The sequence below is a fragment of the Pinus tabuliformis genome, chromosome 9 (genome assembly GCF_031772625.1).
Source record: "Pinus tabuliformis cultivar Carrire ecotype Pingquan chromosome 9, CPIR1, whole genome shotgun sequence".
NCBI lineage: Eukaryota > Viridiplantae > Streptophyta > Pinopsida > Pinales > Pinaceae > Pinus > Pinus tabuliformis.
In genome coordinates, this window is record NC_142307.1 from 1,083,070,408 (window position 1) to 1,083,084,882 (window position 14,475).

Sequence of the window (14,475 nt, forward strand, 5' to 3'; positions counted from 1 at the left end):
TTGCAAAATTCAATATCATAACAGTCAAATCTATCCCCAAAAGGATATTTGGGTTGCTATTAAGGTATCCTGATTAGCAAGAGCTTAAGAGAGTTATACACCTTTCCTATTATTTTGTTCACAAAGCATGTTTGAGCTTAATGATAATAGGAATACTCATAACATATTAAAATACAATACTTTGCAATGTTTATTTCCCATGGTGGCAAGTAAAGACTATTAAAATTACTTAATAATACTTATAATCTATGTCTTTATAATCTTGGTTGATTATTTCTATCCATAATCAATTTTTCTTTAACACCAATAATACTTTCTACATTGAAGTACACACATGTGACGAGATCCCTTGGAGCAAAAGAATTTAGGTGGAAGTCCGAAAAACATTAGGACATCTATTTTTCCAACTCTTCACTCAGAATGCCTAGAATATTTATTTGTATACAAAGGTGGATGGTTTCAAATCCTAAAAACCAAGCTATAGGATAAGACATACAAATCTCACAAAGCAACAAGACAATCCTTGCCCTGAGAATTCATGACTTCTGCTTATGCTCAAACTCAGAGAATTGAGCCAATTAAGAAAACTTTTCAAACTAAATATGTCTTATGTCTCCTTTTCTCTCAGTCTTCTCAAAAACACGATACAACACTATACATCTAGGGTTTATAATGGGAAGAACCCCTAATTCCTCGAATATGCTAACTTTGTAAACATCACTATCATTGTAGCAGACTCTAACAGTGGTATTATAACTAGTAAGTGTAGACTCTGACAGGTTCACCTCATCTAAGCATTCAAATTAATCTTCAAGTAGCTTCGATGCCTTACCTTGAGGGACGTATTGACTGAACAACAACAAGATATTTTGATGCACTTATTTTGACCACGATAGTAGGTTTTGAAATATGGGTCACTTTCACCCCTCCAACCATAGATCTTTTAGAATTGTAGGACCATGCTTAATTGGAACAATTCACAAAACAAAAAATTATGACACACTTGTTTTGACCACGATAGTAGGGTTTTAGATATGGGTCACTCTCACCCCTCTAGCTGTGGGTTTTTGAGAATTGCAAGACCATGCTCCATGGGACAAATTCACAACAACATAAAATTATGATGCACTTGTTTTTACCATAATAGTAGGGTTTGAGATATGGATCAATCTCACCCTCCAACTATGGATCTTTTAGATTTGCAAGACTATGCTCCATGGGATTAATTCACAACAACATAAAATTATGATGCTCATGTTCTACTGTAATGACTGAAAAATAACACGAAATTCTAATGTGCTCGTTTTGACCACGATAGTAGGGTTCGAGATATGGGTCACTCTCACCCCTCCAACGATGATTTTGATGTAATGAGAACTGCAACCAGAGGAAAACAAAATATGATAAATTCTTCCAAATTTTCAGGTCCTTACCCTCTACACCTGATTTTCTAGGGTTGCGAGTCTAAATGGGCTCGAGTTGTATGGTGAACCTTGAAAATATAAAATTTAACATATCAACTCAAAATATCCATAGTTCCACATGAAAAAAATACCTCGGATACAAAAGGCCAACATATATAGGATACCTCGAAATATTTGAAGTCCAAACATAGAACGTACCAAATCTTTGCCTAAGGTAAGAACAAAGTCGAAATTTACTTACCTAGAAACCTCTCAAACACAAACCACATTCTCTGTTTATTTGTGGCTGGAAATATTGCTATTTCAAATAATGAATATAACTTAATAATTTATCTACATAGCTTAATCATCTAATAGAGCCGACATTTAGAAAATGTTTACATCTAATGTCTAATGCCTACACATATTTCCTATAATGAAAAATGTTTACATCTAACATCTAATGCCTACACATCTCCCCTATACTGGGATGTAGAGCGCTTCTCAACGCAAGCAAGAGACAATATTAGTGAAAATTAAGTTTTAGGAGATGAGGGTGAGATCAATGAACAATGAACAAGCTGAGGTTGCCTAAGGTGAGTCATTTTATGCTACAACATCTGGCTCCATGGGGGATAACATCCCATTTTTATATGCTAAGAACAAGAAGACGAAGTGCATTTATTATTGTTCTACAAATCATTCCCTTCACCTTGATTATCTCTAAAAAATATGAAACCTTTCATTTGCTTTTAAATCATTTGCTGAAACCATTTGTTTATTCCTTTCTGCTTGCTTTATTCATTATTGAAACAAGTTTATATGCAAGATTAAAAGCAAACTATTCTGCTACAAACCAAATTTAAATGCTCAATTTGGAATTTTATTTATATACAAGCTTCCTATTTTAATATGCTCAACCTTTATGTTTAGGTGTAATCATACTTCTAATGCAACCATGAAAGCCATTTAATTTTTTACTAAGCCTTAATTTCACTTTTTATCAATAAAAATAAATAAATTAAATGATGATAACTTAACATGAATCTAGCACTCATACACTCGTACTTACAGTGAATAATTTGTGCAAGATTTGAGTTGATAAAAATCTTCAAATAAGTTACTACAAGATCATGAAAATGATAAGAGATAATAAAATACCTCTACCTCATACATGATTGAACTATCTCTGTGTAATCTCTTATTTATGTAATCCATTGATAATGCCAATATTCTCTTTATGAAATTTTGATGAAGCAAAAGAACAAGGTAAGAAATTTCCTTTAATTGTTATGTCTCATATCAACTCGTTAATATCTTCTTCACTGCCTTCCTTTGACTCTAATTCATCTATTATATGTTGGCTTATTTCTTTTAAGAGATTGTTGATCAAAGTTTTCTAGAAAGGAAATAATGCTTGATGTGGAAGCTCAACAATACATTCATCATGATTATTAGAAAGATGCAAGTTGTTCTGAATTTATGTATATGGTAATTTAAAAATCTAGTCAATGAAGTCTTGATCTTGAACAATAGGAATAGAAAAAGGAATTGGATTTTCTTGAAATTGTTCCTTTATATCATCATCATCACTCTTTGGTTCATAACCATCATCAACAATTTCCTTTTCATCCTCATTATAACATGAATAGTCATCACAACAATGTTTTAAAGGAAATTCGGTTGGATAAATTCTCTTACAATAAGAATTAAATAGTGTATGGAAATATTTTGATGAAGAAATGAAGGTAGTGAGTAAGAATCTGTACCAGTATCTGACATCTCCATCCAGAGAGATCATGAATATTTTCATTAAAAAGTATTAATTAGAAATTCCTAAGCAATGCATATATGAATGAAAATATTCCAAGTACTGAGCAGGACTATCATAATCAACTGCTTTGAATTTCAGAAGGTAATCTCTATAATTAATGTCAGACATTGGATTGGGAAAACTGTCTACATTTAAAAATTCAAAAGGAGCATACCTTGCAACTAACAGAGAAACAACTAAATTTGACATTAAAAACCAGTGAAGTCACCAAAACATAGAGTCACTGGGTGAAAATGTACAACTTGTGTCTGATCCTTGTCGCCTTCAAGAACTATATCTGATCTTTGTAGAACCTAGGGTAATATTTCTTTAATTATGATCCTCGATAATGATGCCAATTTATGTTTTTCCTTGAGATCCTGGTTGTCTATAAACTATGCCAAGGCATCTGCGAACTAGCTTTTGACCTCAATATGGGCCTTGGGTTAGAGGAGGCTTCCTCATTAAATTCAAGAAAACTTGTTGTCCACTGTAACCAATTATCATCCTATTTATTAAGCTTAGTGGCTAGATTTAAATGATAAGGAATAGGAGAAACAAAGGATGAGGATTTAAGTGGTAAGGGATCAAGATTAAATAATGTAACCTCTTCAGCCCAATAGTCTATCCATTGGGCATGGAGTCTCTTTAGGCAAAACATAAAAATTGATAGGTGGAAGGTGGAAGAATAGAGAAAAACGTTTATCTGAGACTAACAAAGAGTAAGGGAGTCTTTGTTGACCTATGATGAAGAATAAATGATTTGATGAGCATTAAACAAATGAATTCAACGATATAAATGAATGCAATGAATTGAACACAAGTTGAATTAAAAAAAAAAATAAAACAAAAAAATTGAATATATAAAGTATAGATACGGTATTTATTGAAACCATTTCAGTCATACAAAAATAAAATATTGACAGTGGATTTTGTACCAAATTGTCAGAGCTATAAATCATAATCACATTTGAAAAGAACAAGCATGGAAAAGTAGAAGCTTAGCATGGAAAATATGAAAAGGAAAAAAAAGATTTGTGGGAAATGAGACAAGAATCCATAGATAATTCATTCAATCTAAGAAAATTACAGATATAGCCTCTCAGGCCTCTTACAACACAACCTCTCATTGTTAGATAAAATCTACCTCTAACTCCCCATTTTTCTTCATTTTCAACCTCTCTCTTTATCATGATCAAATGTTGATTTGATGCCTGAACTTTGGAACTAATGCTAAAAAAGATAAATGATAATGCTATTGGAGGAAATTTTTACATGATAAAGAGATTTGTTGTCCCAGAACTATCTCATAATAGTAACAGTCGACAAAATATCTATCTTCCTTTGCTAGAATATTGGAGCCAAAATTAATCTAGTTGTATGGCAATTTTTGTTAGTAATTTTATTTGTTTTTGTTTATTTATCTTAATTATTTTTATTTTCATTTATTCAAAGCCTTTCCATTCTATTTCAAAAATTAATATTGTAATTTTACACAGTTAATATTATGCTTTTACTGTCTATTTCCCTTTGACCTTTATTTAGACATATTATAAAATATTTTACATAACCCAACATCCTAGTTGCACTGAGAAGCACTCTCTAGCTCAGTATGAAATATATGTTGTAATGTTATTTTATGTTATGTAAACATTTCGACTTAGTCAAATTATATTAAAATGTAAATAAAAAAATTAATAATTATACTTAATAATTTTTTTTGACTTGGTCAAATTACATAAAAACATTTTTTTTTTCTTACAAATAAATAAAAAATAATATTAATAAGTATTAGTAATTAAAAAAACATAGATCCATCTTAACTCTAGATCTATCAAGTGCCGAGAGGGATCAAATCTCTCAAGGTGTAAACCTTTCCTCAAGTTTTGCACTAAAAAAAAAAGTTTACACCTTGAGAGATTTGATCTCTCTCGGTGTGATCCAAGCGGATCTTTGAAACTAAGAAAATTTCACTATCTCTAATTTTGATGAAAATGGCTCCATTGTGTAGTGATTTTTTTGTTCTAAAAAAAGAAGTTTGCACCTTGAGAGATTTGATCCCTCTTGGCGTGATCCAAGTGGACCTTTGAAACCAAAAAAAATCACTCTCTAATTTTGATGGAAATGGCTCCATTGCTTAGTACTTGTTGAGACGATTCCAATGCCACTTGAATTGCGTTAAACAAAGTCCGTGTGAAGAAGTTATGATGTTATGAAGTTTGTGGCCAATAGGAAAAAAATCAAATTTGAAAGGACACATGGATTGTAAAAATGACATGTGGTAGGATGATAGTATGACACATGGAAATACGATCATGACATGGAAGAATGATAGTACAAATGCTAATGTGGCAGGTGGAGATGGAAACATGTGGTATGCCGAAATGGAGACATGTGGCAGGTCAAGATGGTGACAAACAACAAGCCAAGATGGTGATACATAATACAATGAGATAATGGCATGTGGGAAGTGCAAGATGACATGGTAGAGCTAAATGTGTAGATGATTATATGATAGGTGGACCAATCACAACATGACACATGGACCAATCCCATTGTTTTGGGAAGTTTTAGTGTCTATGGATAAACACCTAAACCCCTAGACTAGTAGCTAAGTCTAGAACAATAGTGCAAAGCATTCTCTACTTTTTCTATAACCAATAGATTAAATAAGACAGTAAAGAAGCCTACCTGAAGCTTTCACTTACTCCTTATCTCCCTTGACCAATTCTGTCGCTCCTTTCCATACTTAATCTACTTGAAAAGTACCTGCACACAGACAAAAGACAAAAACCGATCAAAGCATATGATAATGATCTATTGATTAAACATAAAATGGAATCAAGTGCATAATACACATATGAAAGCATCAATAAACAATAAAAACATATGGAAAAAGCTTTGAACACTTTATTAGTAAAATGAAGAGTTACAACCCAATTTGCTCGATTTAGTGCCACTCCTCCAGTTCAATCCCATCCTTTCCTCATAACAAGCAAGACAATTTGACATCATTACAATAATTGAAACCAACTCAAGTCTCATACTAAAAACATCTCCCTATAATTCAATGATTTCCAGTCCCTGATCACTTAGATGAGTGGTCTTTTTATAGGTGAATGAAGGAAGTTATGCCATAAATGGTGATAATGAATGCCCTCTGAAACTTAGGATTTAGTTCCATGGAGGAAGGAATAAAGGGATTGATGTTCCTTAACTTCCTCCCTCATCTAATTTCGAGCCCAAAGGAGTGGATAGCCTTGGGAAACTTCTAGAGGCATCCTATGGATAAGAATATTCCAAACCCCAATGCATATTTCACTCAAATTTTCCCAGCATAGGCCAAAGAGGGCTCAAGTGCACTGCAATGCACCCTGGCAGTGTACTGGGCTGCACTATAGTGCACCTTGATAAAGGCCTGCCTGCGATGATCTTATTAGAGGCAATTTTTGGATGATTTCAATCATGGAATCTCTTGGGAAGGAGGCATTTTGATGGTTGAATTCATTAGGGCATGTAACAACTGAATTAGGGTTTGATGGGCCCTAATAGTACCGATCTGTAAGTCGGGGTTGATGTGCCCAAATAGATCTGTAACAGTTGCCCCCTAAAGCATGAAGTCATAAATATGTATGTCGAGTGAAATACTTTACTATGTGGAGAGGAGATTTTGAAGTGGAAGGTGTCCTGCATCAATTACAATACATATATCAGGAAAATTTGAATTTTTCTCATGAACTGGCTGAGGGAAGGCATACCCATGCTCAACTTATAAACTTTCATTACATGTACAAATATATTCGTCTACAGATATAGACCCATGAATGGATTACCATGAATGTAAGGCCATTGTACATTTGATTTAGTACTCCTAAAAATATCGCAGCCCGGATGGATGAAACTAGATCCAAGGTCTTCAATGTCGTTCAATCTTTCACTCAAGTACAAGTATAACCATGTGAATAGATGATATGAATTCAAACATGGAAGACATCGTCTAATTACCAGCCAATGATGTAAGCTGTTAATAGACACAAGAGGAATCACTGATAATGATAATGGCCCTTAAGGTACTATAGTACATTTCACATGGTGTGAATAAATGATTTGATGTTGAACACCATACAAAGTCTTTCGGTCGAAGGTCAGAGATGTCAACCTATCACCAGAAGCAAGAAACCTGCCATTGATGTATGCAAGCCTCAAGGTACTAAAGGGGGGTTTCTAAGTCAACTTCTTGGATAATGTGCTGATGTCGACAAGAAGCGACTCGTCACAGGAGGGCATTGATGTATCCCACATCACGAGATGAAACGAGGTAAATTATTTTGGAGATGAAAATTGACTGACGATAGAAAGTTTAGGAATGACGGTCATGAAAATGAAGGTTTACGGTATTGCAAAGGATGAAGTTTGAACTGAATGACTTCTCTTGAACATGTCAACGACACTAAAATGAATTGGTAGCATTGACCCAAAACAAAGTAATGGATGGTATGATAGACCAACGGTGTGATAACCATCAAGCTGAATTATCCAACCCACATAGTCACGGTGATGAGGTGAAAGTGTCATGTTCAAGAGTGACTTGCAAACATAAAGTGTTCTCCCCTTTTTCCCATTTTCCCCAGTCATTGCTGACCGGTACCTCTTTATTTTTATCAAGCTTGAGGAGGATAACATATGCTTGTTTTATAATTCCACCCTTCGGGTGAATCCATCGCTATTTGATGCTTTAACGAGTCTAGCAAAGGTGAAACTCGGTCTTGTCTAGATGGACAAGTTTGTTTCTATTTGATGTTTTTAACGAGTTTAACGACAAAGATAACTCGGTCCTTTACATGTTTAGAGAGTCTGAAAAGGGACAAAAAGGAAACTCCAAAAGTTATTTTTCGTAGATTTGTCTCTCAAGTCTGAAAAAGCATAAAACAATATGAGAGAGAACATATTGACCATGTTTGATCATCGTATTCCTTTTTCATAGTTAATCTATCTCAGCCCGAAAAAGGGTTAAACTTATACTTAGTAGATATCAATGCCAATTTGTTAATGAGATGGAAATAACAAGCACTCGACAATCTTTTCATGTTTAGAGAGTCTGAAAAGAGCTTAAAGAGGATTCCAAGGGGGTTCCTTTTTCGTTTTTAACAAATCTTGAAAAAGAGATAAAAGTTTGCTTTGTGGTCAAAGATGTTCAATTTTCATTTGAGCACATCAAATTCCGCATGTCAGTTGTCAAACCTGCTCAAAACACCATCAAAATAGATTAAAAATACTTGTTTCATGGATAAAATGAATAAAAACTAATGTTTACTCGATTGATGTGTAAGAAATAAACATAAAAACAAGTTTTACCATTCATTTTTACCATTTCACATTTACCCTTTGATTTTGGTGCTTTGGAGCAGTTTTTACCTCAAAGTTCACTAGCTTGTTGCGGAAGATACAGTGGACCATTTCTCGTGCCATTTGGACCAGGTAGGAACTATCTCTGTTCTCTTTCATTTCATATCATTCATTTTCAGTTTCAAGAATTTTTTTTGAGTTTTTGGGGCCCTTGGGGTTTCAATTTTCAAACCTGGGATCAACGCACCCTTTCATCATCGAAAGATGTGCTACAGTGCACTCACCTAGAAGGCTTCCTACATTGCAGTGCACTGTCCCTAAGGTTGGGCTACACTGAGCGCAACCCAATTTCATTCAATTGTTTTACCCAAAAATTCTTCTAATTTTTGCAAGAAATGGATCCTAATTTACCTTATGGTTGTATTTTCAGGTATTCATTGGATCAAAATGACGATTACATGGAGAGAACGATAGCACAAAGAATAGGATATGATTGCCCTAAATAACCAAGGCATGGTTGAGGCCCTAAGGAATTGCGGGTTACTCAAATATTTTTGATTATCTGGTATGAGGCAACAAATTGAGCTTTTGCAGTTCATTGTATGTTCATGGGATCCTACCGATTAGGAATTTCACATTAGAGACAAAGTGGTCTCAATTACCATCGATGACATGTACTTTCTTCCGGACTATCGAGGCGGGGTGCCCACATCTCACTTTCTGGATTTGCCAAAGGGGGTGAATCAGTGAGAGGTTACATATGACAGTTTTGTCAGCCAGGTGCACAACCTAGCAAGGACAGAAAGATTAACATCAGGGTTGTTAGTGATTTACCATTGAGGACAATCCTCTTTACCGTTGCCAAATTGGCTAGAAGTGTGACACTACATTTGGAAAACAGATCATACATGCAGTATGCATTAGAGTGTTTAGAGCCAAAAGTGTTCAACTAGTGTGAGGCAGTACTTTCATCCTTGAAAGAACAATTGACCAGGGTGAAAAGCGGAAAGACAAAGAAATTTGGCTATGGGTCGATCCTGATTTCTTTCTCCTTAGAGAGAATTCCACTTATGCAACCACAACTTGTTTCATTAGGTGTATCTAGAACTAGGGATCCACAGATGTAGAGATGGGTAGATCTTATGGCTAGGCATGCTGGTCAGTCATTGATTACATTTACCCTTGCATTCTTTGAGTGGCTTGATTGACAGGATATGGCCATTATAGAGTATCCATATTTAGGGATGGATTTCCACGGTGATCCAGACTTGATGTTACCAGTTGGAGCACACTGGGGTGCTATAGGTAAATTGTTTGACCAAAGTGTTTTTTGATTTTAGAGTTTCTACATTTTTTTGTGTTTTTTATTATTTCCAAGACTAAACAAAATCATTTTTTATGTATGCAGACGTTGGACCTGTTCGACCTGTGGGGCACCTATGAGAGGCAGGTGGGCTAGCACAGAGACCTGTTGGGAGAGTAGTTCTCCGAGACTTAGATTTAGCTGATTACATTTACCCCTGCATTCTTTGAGTGGCTTGATCGACAGGATAAGGCTATTATAGAGTATGCATATTCAGGGATGGATTTCCACGGTGATCCAGACTTGATGTTACCAGTTGGAGCACACTGGGGTGCTATAGGTAAATTGTTTGACCAAAGTGTTTCTTGATTTTAGAGTTTCTACATTTTTTTGTGTTTTTTTATTATTTCCAAGACTAAACAAAATCTTTTTTTATGTATGCAGACGTTGGACCTGTTCGACCCGTGGGGCACCTATGAGAGGCAGGTGGGCTAGCACAGAGACCTGTTGGGAGAGTAGTTATCCGAGACTTAGATTTAGTCGAGACACTGGTTGAACTATAAGACCACATAGAGGGTTTGACCCTAGGCATTCTGGATGTCCGGATCGAGGAGTTACCTATGTGACTCCAGCGCCACACAATTGGTGTTCCAAGTCATTGGATGAGACTTTTAAACATGATAGCATAGGCTGTGACCTGTTATCATGAGCATCACTAGGCTACTTAGATGTTTTCTGCATACATTTTGAGTTTTCGGGTCAGATGACAAATTTTTGTCTTGGACACAAACTGTTTGTAAAAACTTTTAAAACAACTATCTATTTTACTTTCAGAGTTTTATTATGGTAATGTGATGCAATCTTGTTCAACTGATGACGTGAATTGAAAATATTTACTTTAGATATGTCGCAAATGTCTATTTAACACATAATTCACTAGAGAATTAGTTAATGTGTTTAAATTTATGGAAATATGCTAATATTGAATGTGTTCAAAATACCTTTCCAAAATACGAACTCTAAGGAACATGCGATGCATTGCTGGGTTTTGGATGGTATAAACGTCAGTAAGTTGTAGTACAATGAGTTGTGAGTCCAACCTAATGATGATTTGGCGTATGCCTAGTGAAATGGAATCAGAGAGAAGTTCAATCAATGCGCTATACTCAGTGATATTGTTCGTCAATCGACCAATACAAATACCTCTAAAACTTACTAACTCACCGCTTGGAGCGAAAATGGCCCATGCTGCAGAGGATAGGTTCTGTGTACTACGACTAGCCCCATTGGCGTAACCAACAAATGGTTCCGAAAAGTTCAACATATGCAACAAATGCAAAGTGGATTACTTAACCAAATGAAATCTCTAAAAGAAACACAGACACATGCAATCAAAGCACATATATAGTGAGTTTTACTACACTTAACTAATCATAGTAACGTTTAAGGTACAACCCACTTCGGGGCTGCGACAATGGAATCAAGGAAAATTTTAAGAAGCCCCTTAAATTTATATATATAATAAATGGGCGAATCCCCATGATACATAGGAAAAATGGAAGGCAATTTTATTAATAATATAATATGTATATATAATTTTTTTGGTGAATCTCTCACCAAATTATATTATCTTGTAAAATCATGGTGAATCTTTCATTGGATTATAAAATCTTGTAGGATCTTGGTGAATATTTCACTGAATAATAAAGGCTTTGTAAAGGGCTAACAAAGTTCATAATGAGTATTTATTGTAATGGCTTGAAGCCTTGCTAATCAATCCATCAAGAACCAAAACAAGTATATTCCTTATATGGAATATAAAGATATTTCTCATGGAAAGTCAATTAGGTTTAGCACAGGTGGTAGAGAGAAATCCTACATGTGACAATGTGTTGGACTCATAATGACTATTTTTTGTAATAACTATGAGCTTTGTTTTCTAAGCAATCCCTCAAGGACTGAAATATGTATATTACTCATATGGAATATAAATATATTTCTCATGTATTGGAATATAAATATATGAGTGAGGAGTGGGAAATGAGCCACAATAAGTCCTTAGAAAATTCACATGAAGAAGATAAGTGCAAAAAATAAAAAATGTGAAAATGGAAAAATTGAGAAGAAATACAAGGGAAAAATGGTGAAACAACAAATTAATAATCCATGGGAGGAATAATTATTAGAGATAGCGAGGGAAGATGTTCCCTCAGCCTAGGGGTAACAAAGGTAGACATTAGAACTCTCACTTATGCAAGTGTAGCTAAACAAACCTTATGCTCTATGCTAGTCATGAGAGGGAGGAAATCTGGGAAAGAAATGTGAGAACAAGAATTTAAATGGAACAAAGCATTGGGATTACAATCCTTGCTCATTGAGTTTGGGTACTTCCTTTGAGGCCTATTGAAAAATTATGAATGATCTATCTATGTATCTTGTTATACAATTAGTTTGTAAAATAGTTGCCAAGTAGCTATGTTAGAGCATGGATTTTGTGAAATGTTTTTTACTCATCCTACCTATCTTTAGATGGAGATGAACAAATATGAGTATTGGAGATAGAATTCTCCCATTTTTTTGTTGTAACAAATTGTACAGGTATAGCCATGTCCATCATTAAGTATGCCCCAACTATATCGACAATATTCCCAATCCAAAAACTTTTTAGTACTAAAAAGCATAAAAAATCCAACATTACATATTAAAAGAACATATTAATAAAATTTACATGGTGAAAATCAGCACGAAAGGTTATAGCGCATAAAGGTTTCCAATAGAAATCAGCCTTAAAACTCCTGCGGCCAAGAAAAACAATGATAATAAGCTCGCTTCTCCCTTGGAATTTTATGTATCAAGATGAAACCCCAGAACGCAAAGCCCTAGCCGAAAATAAGTGAGAATCCCTCACATCAGTCAAAGAAGAGGTTTTTGCCCTGCAAAAATGCTCAACATTTCAAAGCGACGTCCTTAAAATGTAGAGCCCTACATATATTCGCAAGAGCTAAGAAGGAAGATGAGATTTTACTATTTGCGAGCAGGTAAATAGCCTGATCCTGATTTAAGCAATTATTTGTTAAATTTCGAGGGTTGGGGCTTGCAATTCAACTCAAAAAATTTATAATGTAATTAACTTATTTATTCTTTATCTTACAATATTTTTTGAATTGCCAATTTTTACATCTTAGTATCATCCTCCCAGCAATCTGAGCGCAAAAAAGCCTATCATGTGGCAAGGAATCTTTTTTCTACTAGGATTTTGGATTTTAGACCATCATTGGAAAACTTGGCTCGATGTGAATAAAAATAAGTTTTGAATATTTAGCTTTTAAATATGTACTAATTAAAAAAGATTTTATATAACATTTGAAACTAAGGGGAGATTTAGTTTTTAGTTTTGAATATTTATTTTTTAAATGTATATTAATTACAAAAGTCTAGGGAGAGATGTGCTTTTGAGAGAGATTAGTAGATAAGTGTTGTTATGATTTTGCTTAGTTAATTTTAGTTTTAAAATTGTCTATATTGACAAAAATTATTACAAAATATTTAAATTTTAAAATAAATATACATGGTCACCTTAGGTACTATAATTGTTTCCTTAACATGATAAAAAATGAACTAGCTAGAATCTAACAACACTTTAGGATACCTCTAAGGACACATATAAAATAATAATTATAATTATCATATTAAAATAATAATTTATGTTTTAATTTAACGGAGTCAACATAATATTATATTGCATGATGGTTAATTTTCATATATATATATATATATATATATAAATTAGACAAACCCTTGTAACTTGAAATGTCCTCTTTAGTTTTGGAATTAAAATATATATATATATATATATATATATATATATATATATATATATATATATATATATATATTATGTTTTGTGAGTGACCTCCTTGTGGAAAAATATCATGTGTGACTGGCCCTTGGTTTTGGGAGAAATCAGGCCTATTCATGAGGCCATGGAACCCATCTTTCGATCCCTCAACAACAGTCATAACCTCAGCACCAGTTTGGGTGAGATTGCCAAATCTACCCTTGCATCTCTGGAATTTCTCTTCGCTAGAAGCCATTGGAAATGCAATTGGAAAATTTTACTGCAGGTGCCCAGAAACAGAGGAATATGCCAGAACCACATATGCACGCATCTGTGTGGAAATGGACTTCAGCGCCGGATTCCCAGCGGAAATACACCTAACAAGTAAAGACTATGTGTGGAACCAGAAACTCGATTATGAAAGTGTCCTCTTCAGATGTCGATCTTGCTTTGAGACAGGCCACCTAGCCAAAAATTGCCCAAAAGCCTCCGAGAAAAATTTTGCTAGAAAAACTCACCACAGATCCACATGGTGGGAAGGAGCACAAAAAGAATACTACACTGTCATGCAAGAAGAATACTCTCGAGAAAACTCTGAATTACAAGAAATCGGGCAAGATAGAAACAACTCTCAAGACAAGCAGGGGGAAAGCCCCGCCCAACAACAAAAAGGTGAACTCAACAACCCCTCAAGCATCGACAATTATGAGGTTTCAAATAACGCGCATTCTCCGACTATCTCCAAAAGGACGAACACAATAGATCGCGAAGC